The sequence below is a fragment of the Symphalangus syndactylus genome, chromosome 15 (assembly GCF_028878055.3).
Source record: "Symphalangus syndactylus isolate Jambi chromosome 15, NHGRI_mSymSyn1-v2.1_pri, whole genome shotgun sequence".
Lineage (NCBI taxonomy): Eukaryota > Metazoa > Chordata > Mammalia > Primates > Hylobatidae > Symphalangus > Symphalangus syndactylus.
The window spans coordinates 92,752,625-92,763,171 of record NC_072437.2 but is presented as its reverse complement, the minus strand read 5'-3'; positions in this window follow the sequence as shown (position 1 = coordinate 92,763,171).

The following is a 10,547-nucleotide window of genomic DNA, read 5'->3' as shown; positions in this document are numbered from 1 at the left end:
AATGAGAACTAAATGAGTCAGTATATGTAAAGTGCTTGGAAGAGTGACTGACACACATGGTAAATACTGTATGCATTGCGTGCACATGGATGTGTAATGTTATTTATTAATATATGCCCTGAAGCCATTTTGCTCTTAGGCTGGGGCCAAGCGGGATCTGTAGGAGGCCTTAATTTAGAGTGGACTCCTGGGCGTTGAGGCCCAGTTTTCTGATCCAGAATTCTCTTTCCCACAAACAAGACAGAATTCCTCCATCAGAAAGACCAGAGAGGTAGTGCCCCTGAAAAGGCATGTCAGGAATGGCCTGACCTAGCCCTTGTCATAGAGGCAGGACAAGGCCAAAGGCCCCCAGGGGGAGCAGACATGGGGGAGCCGTGCAGGTGGGGAAAGGCCAGGCAGTTCCTGCTGGCTGAGCACCGTAATCTGCTGCAGCTCACTTCCCTCCAATGTGTACACGTTGCTGGGTCATGGGAGGTGTGTGGCTAAGTGACGGTATCATTTCCAAGAAGATGGTGAAGCTGAAAATTAGCCCGCCAGCAAATGTGCACAGCACAGAGTATACAATACTACCACCCAGAGCACCATGTGGTTCTGGGCCGCGTGTGGCTCCAACCACAGGCTGCTGGGCTCAGAGGGCTGCTTCTCCGGGTTGATGGGACCCTGGTGTCCCCTGTCCCAGGGCCTTTTGCTACCTGTTGGTGCCAGCTGACAAGTCCTTTCTGTTGGCAGTTCCTGTCCTGCACAGATTTCTCATTTGTAGCTTTCCAACGGCTGTGTGTGCTGCCTCCTCAGGAAAGCCATGGGTCATTTGTCATGGAATTAGGGACAAAGGTCACCAAATCATTTCGCTTCTTTCCTCAGAAGCCTAATTCGCATTTAGTACAGTATCTTATGGGCAAGTAAGAATTATTCAGTAGTAGCACATGCACCCCCACACCCTAAACTAGAGAGACAGGACGTTCACTAAAGAGTTGAATGGAAGAAAAGAAATTCTAGAGGATTCTAGGACAAATTTCCAGACCCATCTTCTACAGAGCACCTCAGACACTCCAACACTTTACTTAGGAGTAATTTGTATAGAAAGTGCTAGCTTGGCCGGGCGTGGTGGCTCATGCCTGTAATCCCAGCACTTTGGGAGGCCAAGGCGGGCAGATCATGAGGTCAGGAGATCCAGACCATCTTGGCTAAGACGGTGAAGCCCCGTCTCTACTAAAAATACAAAAAATTAGCCGGGCGTGGTGGTGGGTGCCTGTAGCCCCAGCTACTCAGGAGGCTGAGGCAGGAGAATGGCGTGAACCTGGGAGGCGAAGCTTGCAGTGAGCTGAGATCGCGCCACTGCACTCCAGCCTGGGTGACAGAGCGAGACTCCGTCTCAAAAAAAAAAAAAAAAGAAAGTGCTAGCTCTAGTCCAGCCCCTCTCATGAGAATATTTTAGACAATTGCCAGTAAAAAACAGAAATCTGTATTCTTGTGAAATAGTAAGCTTTATTGTGTGTGTTAACAAATAAAACAAATTCCATTTGCACACCGACGGAATTTATAAAATCTCTCTCACCAAAATGGATATACAGTCTAATGCAATATTAGCTATGTTTTCATTTTCGTTTTCTGTAATATTACATCAGCAGTAAGCAAAATAAAGTTATGACATCTTTTGAACATAAATGTCGTGAGAATCAACTGTTTTTCTAATTGCTAAGGCCAAAGTATAAAATCTGAGCACCCTCAATCCTGTGGGATATGGACTTCGCTGGGGAAAACACACCGCAGATGAGCCAGCCAAAGCCTGGCTCCAGGTCCAGCTGGCTGCCATGTGGCTCCGCAGACCTCTCCACATGCTTAGAATTCTCTACTGCCCTGTGTTTTGTCTTTGAGTTTGTTACGTAACAGTGCTAATCTTTCTCAGCCCCAGTTTTGTCCTTTTGTCCACACTTATTGCCTTTGCCTGGGAAAGCGGTTCTCACCCTGTAGGAGCAGACACACACACACGCACATGCACACACACACACGGCAAAGCTCATGTGTGGGCCCTCCTGCCACGCTCCAGGTGTCCAGGAAGCAAGCGAAGGTCTCGCCTAACTAGGTTTGGGGTAAGATGCAGCTCCTGTGATGCCAACTGTCACTCAGCAGTTCTCTCACCCATTAAAGAAGCAAGTGGGCCAGGCACCGTGGTGCACTTCTATAATCCCAGTGCTTTGGGAGGGTGAGGTGGAAGCATGGCTTGAGCCCAGGAGTTTGAGATCAGCCTGGGCAACATAGTGAGACCTCTTCTCTACAAAAAAAATTTAAAAATAAAAAATTATCAGGATGTAGTGGCATGCACCTGTAGTTCCAGCTATCAGGAGGCTGAGGCAGGAAGATTGCTTGAGCCCAGGAGGTCAAAGCTGCAGTGAGCTATGATTGCGCCACTGCACTCCAGCCTGGGCAACAGAGCAAAACCCTGTCTCTAAAAAATTAAAAAAGAAAAAAAGAAGTGAACGAGAGGCCAACTACGGACAGAATAACTTCAAATCCATTCTAATTTGCAAAAAACAAAATCAAGTAAAATCAGTGGCAACTTCTATGACTTAAACTATTAACACAAATGACACACACACACCAGTGTGTCATGACATGATGGTTGAATGTGAAAGGAGGTGTGATGAATTGCCAGTGATTATAGATTATAACCTTTAAGTGATGCATCATCATGTGAGGCACACATTTTGTTTTCATTAGCCCACATTATTCAGTTACATGCTCTCCTAGTAATAATTTGAAGTTGCAGTTATAATTACTAAAGTAAATCCATTTTATGGTGTCTGCTTTTGACTGTGAGTGTTAATACCAAAACATTTGTCCAAGTCAGTCATAAAATCTGCCTGTTATACACAGAAAATGAAAGATGTGGTTAGACTGGATTTTCTTTTTTGAGACAGTCTCACTGTGTCACCCAGGCTGGAGTGAAGTGACACCATCTCGCTCACTGCAACCTCCGCCTCCCAGGTTCAAGCGATTCTCCTGCCTCAGCCTCTGGAGTAACTGGGACCACAGGTTCACGCCAGCACATCTGGCTAATTTTTGTATTTTTAGTAGAGACGGGGTTTTACCATATTGGCCAGGCTGGTCTTGAACTCCTGCCCTCAACTGATCTGCCCACCTCAGCCTTCCAAAATGCTGGGATTACAAAAGCGAGCCACCACGCCCAGTCTAGACTGGATTTTCTAACACACTGTGAGCCAGATCTGATCTTTCTGACTTGGATGTAGAAAGCTCAACCAGAGTTACACATATGTGATCATTTAATAACCCTTTCGACAATTATTATGATTATATTGAATGTAGGTTGCAGATTATTGAGTCTATAATATAGTAACTAATGCAAGCAAATCCAAAGACCTCACTGTTTCTCCTTTATGAGACACAGACTTTCTCTATGACTTTTTCATAAATTATTTAGACTTTCTGTGCTTCTAATTCAGTTATTATATGTTACTACAGTCATGATACTTAACACAGAAGTTTATTTCAACAAAAACCCGTATTATCTCAGCAGAGCTTCCCATGGTGATTTAGGAAGTTTCCTCTTAACACTGTAGTAAAACACCTAGTGGCATCTATGCAGTACTGTCAACTCAGCCAGAAAAAGAAGAGGAAGCCTCTAAAAGACATAAAGGCCTACACCAAAGCTTATATACTCTACTCAGAGACAGCCTGTTTTCTCTCTTTTTTTTTTTTTTTTTTTTTGAGACGGAGTCTCGCTCTGTCGCCCAGGCTGGAGTGCAGTGGCGCAATCTCGGCTCACTGCAACCTCTGCCTCCCGGGTTCACGCCATTCTCCTGCCTCAGCCTCCTGAGTAGCTGGGATTACAGGCATGTGCCGCCAGGCCTGGCTAATTTTTTGGTATTTTTAGTAGAGATGGGGTTTCACCATGTTGGTCAGGCTGATCTCGAACTTCTGACCTCAAATGATCTGCCTGCCTCGGCCTCTCAAATTGCTGGGATTACAGGCATGAGCCATCATGCCTGGACTGATATTCCTAGTTCTTAAAAAATATCATACCATACTTCAGAAAGCAAGAATGTCTGTAATACACTATATAAAATACTTTCATTCATAATGGTAAAAATATAGAAGTTTGTATTGATTTGAGAGGTAAGCTTAGGGTATCTGGAAGATTGCCTTATATAAAACATCTTATTTCCCAAATAATACTTAAATGAGTCCTCACCATACCTGAAACAAACATGTTTTCAAATGCAGATTATAGTTCAGCACTTAGATGTGTAGATTACATTTTCCTTGCTGACCATCAGGTAGAAACATGGGTCTGAAAACCCAAGTTCAGCATTTGAAAATCTCAGCTAAATGAATGATTAAACTCATTCAAAAGCTAAGCCTCGTATTTATCAGAGAAATGCAGCTAAAAACACATAAGGCCTTAGTATGATGCGGGATACTGACTATCAGTCCTAGGTAATCATACATTTCCAGTTGAAGATCTGGAATTTACCTGACTCTTTTTTGAAAGCCCGATTTCCATAACAGTTCAGTTCTTGAACAGAAAATTCAGAGTAACAGAATTTTAAGAGCGAGCATAAAGGACATACACAGAAATCTATGGCCATCTTTCTTTGCTTACACAGAAATGCAATAAACAACTAGTCCTGCCTGGTATTATGTTCTAAATTTGAAGAAATGCACCTACAGAGAAGGTCGCTTTGATAATTTTGAATAACTGGGAAAAGTTTACTAGGATGGCCGAGAGAAAAATTCACACAAAGAATCTTCTAGAAGTTGGAGCTCTGCATCTGACTGCTGAGCTTTCCTCCATTTCCAATAGAGATTTTTTTTTTCACAGATTATTTTTGACTTAGCCAAGCAGGGATCCTATTTCAAAGCTCTCAATTTGGAAATCATGGAAGCTTTATAAAGTTTTCCACCTGCGTCTCTTTTTAGGAACACAGTTCTTTATTCTCTAAGGGATGAAAACCCTTACCATATAAAAACTTTGTTAAGCTGTCACTATCAATAGGCGGAAAAAAATAACAGTGGACAAAGAAGAAACAAATTGCATCTTCGAATAAGTTTTCTTGAAGCTCTTGTTAAAAGCTATAACCTCTGATGTTAACTAAATTTAACCCATTCTGACCCTCGTGGCGGCCCTTAACCTCTTCTTTCTTCTGTTTCCTGTGGCTGCTGGAGAGAACTAGCCCAGTTATTGGAAAAGCGTTCTCTGTAGCACACAAAGGCCCAGCCTTCCTGCTACCGCATCAGGAGGCCCCGAGTCGACCGAGGGGTCAGCACCTGTGCCGAGAAGCAGGTGACAGTGAACTGCCTGCATCCTTCTTGGGCAAGCTGTAAGAGTGTCCACCCTTCAAATATCACACTGCAGTTTCAGGCATTCAAGCCACCGAAGTTTAGATTTTCTTTGTGAATGCAGACTTTACACAAATTAATCTATTGCTGTTCAACTGACTGTAAAATTAGTAGATTTACTATTGCAAAAAAAAAAAAAAAAGAAAAAGAAGAAAAACTAAGAGCTTTCACTTTCACTTTGGTAAGGTCAGAGATGTGTCCTAGGCTGCTAACAAAGCAGGCTTTAAAAATCTTTGTAGCAGAACCTAGCAACTTGCAAGGTGAAAAAGCAGCAAAACAATGACTCCAACGTACAGTGGAAAGTCTACTTCCCTATACAGTAAACATCTGAAACTCCACGTTTGAGGAACTTTCCAAAATGGAATAATTTGCCTTTAATTCCATTTGCCTCAAAGATGGGAAACTGTGAGAGCACAAATTTATTTTATCACAAACATTCTATTTGCTGTCAGTCCTCCCCTCCTTAAACAGCCTTGTAACTACAACATCTTACGTAGGTATTTAAAAATAGTATAGGGTTGCATTCTTTTTTTTTTTTTTTTTTTTTTTGAGATGGAGTCTCCCTCTGTCATCCAGGCTGGAGTGCAGTGGTGCAATCTTGGCTCACTGCAACCTCTGCCTCCCGGGTTCAAGGGATTCTCCTGCCTCCGCCTCTCAAGTAGCTGGGACTACGGGCATGCACCACCATGCCCAGCTAATCTTTTTTCTTTTTCTTTTTTGTATTTTTAGTAGAGATGGGGTTTCGTCATGTTGGCCACACTGGTTGAACTCCGACCTCATGATCTGCTCGCCTCGGTCCCCCGAAGTCGTGGGATTACAGGCATGAGACACTGTGCCCAGCTGGGTTGCATTCTAAATGTAAAATACTAACTAATCATTTGGTCCTGTTTTGCTTTATCTACACAGTAGTCAGCATGGTACATTTTGTACTAGCTCTTTGTTGTTCTGCATGATGTCCTATGATGGTAATAGAAATTATTTTCATTAGGCCGGGTGCGGTGGCTCACGCTTGTAATCCCAGCACTTTGGGAGGCCGAGGCGGGCGGATCACAAGGTCAGGAGATCGAGACCACAGTGAAACCCCGTCTCTACTAAAAATACAAAAAAATTAGCCGGGCGTGGTGGCGGGCGCCTATAGTCCCAGCTACTCGGAGAGGCTGAGGCAGGAGAATGGTGTGAACCCGGGAGGCGGAGATTGCAGTGAGCCGAGATTGTGCCACTGCACCCCAGCCTGGGCGACAGAGCGAGACTCCATCTCAAAAAAGAAAAAAGAAATTATTTTCATTGTTTCAAAATGACCAAAGTTAACTGAATCACCCCAAAACTCAACACCTCTGAAATGGAAAGACATGTCTCTGTTGTGTTCCAGATGAAACTTTTGAACCTATTTTCTGCTTCTGCAGTTGCACAAGAGACTTTTCACAGAAGATAAGTGGATCTTCCATATACAAATATTTTTATTTGGCAGATATGAAAGCTTTTTAAAAATTTATTACAATATGTCATTCATTTTAGACAAACTTATTTTGCTGATTCACAACCACCACATTTTAATAACTGAGGCCATCATATTCTGACAAATGATTAATCCGTTATGGGAAATCTCACTCATGGTAAGGAAATTTATTTTGAATCTAGCAAATAGTTTGAGAGCACACAAACGGTTATAACACAGATGTGGTCAGCAGATGTTCTCCAGCTCTACTGCAGAACCAGACTAAGTAGCAACATGATGGATTTAGGTTATGTAAAGAAAAAGACTCCCTGTCTTATAAAACATTGAAATGAGAAGATAAATCTCCTTGCCTCGAGTTTTGTTTTGTCTTGTTTTAAACATAGAGATGTTTTACATGTTTGGAATGGATTAATTATAATCCTGCCTGAGGAAAATGGTAGAGATTTCATAAGAAGGCTTTTGGCTTTAATAGTTTCTAACAGACAATAATAGACACACAATATTGGGTTGAGAGTATCTTCAGGAAGTTTTGAACGAGTTACCTAACACTCAGCCAAAGCCTCTTTCATGCCTTGTTTCTATGACTCTTGACAAGTCTGTAAACATCAACTAAGGAGAGCATGGACCCTTTTGGCTATTAAACTGGCCTTGTAATGACAGAGTTGCTGCCGTTTAACTGCTCTCAGCTACATTTAGTTGGCACTACATTAGAATCTCACACATAATAGACTTCAATTCCCCCAATTTTAGCAAAACTGCCCATGTAAGAGTTTATAATCTGGAGAGGGAGGAGTATATAATCTATGAACAATTATTTGTTGAAGAATATGCTGGATATCTGAACCCACATGGGCTTTAAAGTTTGAAGATGCTTCGTATCTTCAAAATAAACCCAGGACTTTGGCTGGGCATGGTGGCTCATGCCTGTAATCCCAGCACTTTTGGGGCTGAGGTGGGTGGATCACCTGAGGTCAGGAGTTCGAGACCAACCTGGCCAACACGGTGAAACCCCGTCTGCACTAAAAATATAAAAACTAGCCAGGCGTGGTGGTGGGTGCCTGTAATCGCAGCTACTTGGGAGGCTGAGGCAGGAGAATTGCTTGAATCCAGGAGGTGGAGGTTGCAGTGAGCTGACACAGTGCCACTGCACTCCAGCCTCAGCAGCAGAGTGAGACTCCATCTCAAAAAACAAACAAACAAAACAAAAAAAAACAACAACAATCAGGATTTTTATTAGTATTAGATGTTTAAATGAATTGTTACAGTCATTGTGGCATTATAAAGACGCAGCCCAGTGTTCATAACTTTTTAAAGAAATCACCCACAGACTGATTCTTTTGTGGATCAGATATGTTGTACCTCAATGACCTTGGGCTAAGCAAGTAAATTTCACATACAATCCTGTTTTGGAAGGTCCCCTCGGAGTTGGGGAAAAGTGGGAGGACTTGGAAAGCTAACAGGCAAAGAGAGGGACAGGATATTTTCATTATTCCTTCATCAGAGCAAATCACCCATATATTCATTGAAAGAGAAAGTTCGTGGGCATGCTATGGAAATTGATGTAGAAATTACTATGTGGTAGAAAACATAGGCATTTTTAGAGTCACCATGATTTGAGTCTTATCGAGTTACATTTTTGAGGGGGTTAAATTATGTGTAGAAACGGTAACAATTGGGAAAGCTCTACACATGTCTCAGAGTCCTCTTCTATGTACATAACAGAGTAGTTTATTAAAGATCTGTGGCATAGTAATAGCATCTCCCCAAACCAAAGTCTTCATCTTTATTCAAGGATCTTCAAAGTCTGCCCCCACCAAGCAGAGCTCAAGGCTTTCAATGACTCTTTAAAAGCTGCCAAGTGGCCAGGCGTGGTGGCTCACACCCGTAATCCAACCACTTTGGGAGGCCGAGTGGAGTGATCACCTGAGGTCAGGAGTTCGAGATCAGTCTGGCCAATATGGTAAAACCCTGTCTCTACTAAAAATACAAAAATTAGCCGGATCCAGTGGCACGCGCCTGTAATCCCAGCTACTTGGGAGGCCGAGGCAGGAGAATCGCTTGAACCCGGGAGGCGGAGGTTGCAGTGAGCCGAGATCGCGCCTCTGCACTTCAGCCTGGGAGACACAGTGAGACTCCATCTCAAAAAAAAAAAAAAAAAAAAGCTGCCAAGCTCCATTTCGGCTGGAGGTCAAAGGAGAGTTCAAGGGAAAAGATAAAAAAATAGCTTCTCTCCGTCTGTGGGCATGTCTGTAATTGCCATCCCATCTCTGCATGTCTCCTCCCAGTAACACTAAAGCACCATCTTCTAGGTGTGGAGACATCTCACAATGAAGTCTAGAAAGCTTCCTAAACCACCTGCTCTGGACACAGCTGCCTTCAAAGAGGGACTGCAAATGGATGCTGGCCGGTAGCTTCAGTTACCAGTGATTAACTTGGTGTGAACCTACCTGTGCTATTACCTTAGCAAATTTTAAGTCTTTAGTTTGGGCATTAAATGTTTCAGTTATTTGTACATACTTGACATCCTTTAATGTTTTCATGGACTCGTAACTTTACTGTTTCTCTCACTACTTCAGTCTAGCAATGCAAGGAACATTTAAAGTTTGCCTGGGTTTGGTTTTTTTTTTTTTTTTTAATTCTTGATTCTGCTACTAGTTGTGCGACCTTGGGCAAATTTGTTTCAGTTCCCTCATCTGTAAAATGGGTAATAATAGTAATTGGCTCATAAGGTTGTCCTGAAGATTAAATAACTTGAGATATGTTCAGTGCGTAGAACAGTGTCTGGAACATAGGTAAAAGCAATCATAAATGTGGGCAATTATAATTGCTGAGCACCTAACTATTTCCCAGGTATAAAGCACATTTTCTAATGTGCTTTATAATGCCACAATACCTGGCATTATTGAGCACCTAACTTTTCCCAGGTATTGTGTCTATCCCCGAATCTACGTCACACAAAATATCTTGGCATTGAGAAATAATTTTGACAGAATAAAATGAATCCTTAATTCTTCTTGATTAACTTGGAAATGGCCAAGATGCACACCTGGACTTTCGGTCTCACACAAGAGTTGTTTCATCACCTCCCTATCTTAACAGTGAGCGTCGAGCTACCAGCAGCTAAAGAGGAAATGGAGATTTCGTCTTTGCTCTCAAAGAACTATTTAAAGCTTTAGTAGTTTTGTCATCTGTAATATAAGACGTAATGCTGATTCAAGGAGTTAATGAGAAATAAGACAACGCCTTCCAGTGGACTAGTAGCCAATAAATGTTAGATTCTCTTCGTACCAGGAATCCAAACATTCCAGGTATGAAGCCAGATTAGGTGGCTTCACGACTGTGGACTCGCAGTCTGCCCTTGAGGAATTTCTTATTGAAGAAGAAAAGGAGGGAGGACAGGCGGCCCACCCCCCCAGCACCCGGCTTCCGAGCAGGCTCCACGGGTCCGGGTCCGGGTCCGTTTTCCCCTTCGCCAGCTGGGGCCCCGTTCGAACCTCTCCCAACTACAACGCGGAGGCTCCGACGCCCCGGCCCCAGCTTCGTTTTGCCTCCGGGAGCCGCGCGCCACCGGGGACCCGCGGGGAGCCGTTCGCACTCCGAAGCTGTCTGCTCACCTGCAAATCGGAGACAGCGCCCTTTCACTCACGATCCTTACAAAAGACGCTTATAAAACATTTTATTCAGTGTTACATTAAAAAGACGTTTATGAAAGCTATTTATAAAGCCCTAGTAG